The following is a 1429-nucleotide window of genomic DNA, read 5'->3' as shown; positions in this document are numbered from 1 at the left end:
ACACACACACAAAAATACAAAAATTAGGTGAGTGTGGTAGCACACACCTGTGGTCCCAGCTACTCAGGAGGCTGAGATGGGAGGATTGCTTGAGCCTGAGAGGTCGAGGCTACAGTAAGCCAAGATCATGCCACTGTACTCCAGCCTGGGCAACAGAGCAAGACTGTCTCAAAAAATAGTAGTAAAATTATATATATATATAAAATACATATAAATATATATGTGTGTATATATGTGTATATATATGTGTGTGTATCTACACACAAAAAAAGTATGTGAGATAACACATGTTAATTAGATACACACACACACACACACATACACACATTTAAAAATGCTGCATGGGTGAGTGTGACATAGGCAAGCTCTTTAAAAGGTGAAGCATCGGAGACTCCTTCTGACTTGGCAGAAAGCAAACAGCCACAGGGAGAGAACAGGTCCACATGGAAGGGACCTGAGGACGATCTCGAGGAGTTGAGCGGGGTTTCCTGCTGACAGCTAGCAGGAAAATGGGGACCTCAGTCATCTGGCTACAGGGAATTAATTCTGTTGACCACCAGGGAGTATCACAGGCCCTGCCGATACATTGATTTTCAGTCTGGTGAGACTGAGGACTCAGCTAATCTGTATCCAGACTCCTGATCCATGGACACCTTGAGATAATAAATTTGGGTTGCTTTAGGCTGCTAAGCTTGTGGTCATTTGCTACACAGCAATGGGAAACTAAAACATCTGCATATCAAAGGACTCTGAATGATCTGGACAGAGGTCCTGGCCAGGTTCTTGTCAAGGCTTACACAGCAGCTCAAGCCTGCTTTGTGCTCAAAGAGATTTGAAACAAATCTGCTAAAGCAGAAAATGAAAATGTAAGTAGTAGGCTAGAGAAATCCAGTAAATTCTTTCTTATCCAAATCAGTGTATATAATGACACCCCAAATTTTCTAGGCAAGAAAGCATCTCATTGGACTTACTTTCCAAATGTTAGCCTCATCTTCTAATGTATAGCTTGAAGACAAGCATGAGTGTTTAGCCAAGTTACAAAATAGTTTTATTTGTAAAATTCACACCATGAGTTTTCATTTTATTCCCATCTAATAGCAGAAACCCAATTGTGTTATTTCTTATTGGGTAATGGGAATGATGAAATTGGCTCTAAACCTTGTTGCTCTATAACTGAAAAACAAAACCAACTTACATCAAAATAAAACTCCCTTTTGCTTAAACAGCAAGATTAGAAATGACCTAAAATGTCTATCAATAAAGACCTAATTGGCTTCCTTGGTAAATCAAGTAACACAAAGCAAAAAAATACATAAAGAAATTAATAAACGTAAAACAAAATGTTTAAAAACCCAATGAGGTAAATTATGGCACATCTAATACTAGGGAGTAATTTGCAATCATTAAAAAGAGGCAATAGTGTATCTGA

Source organism: Colobus angolensis, unplaced genomic scaffold (assembly GCF_000951035.1).
Source record: "Colobus angolensis palliatus isolate OR3802 unplaced genomic scaffold, Cang.pa_1.0 Scaffold251, whole genome shotgun sequence".
Classification (NCBI taxonomy): Eukaryota; Metazoa; Chordata; class Mammalia; order Primates; family Cercopithecidae; genus Colobus; species Colobus angolensis.
Note: the sequence above shows the minus strand (reverse complement) of the source record.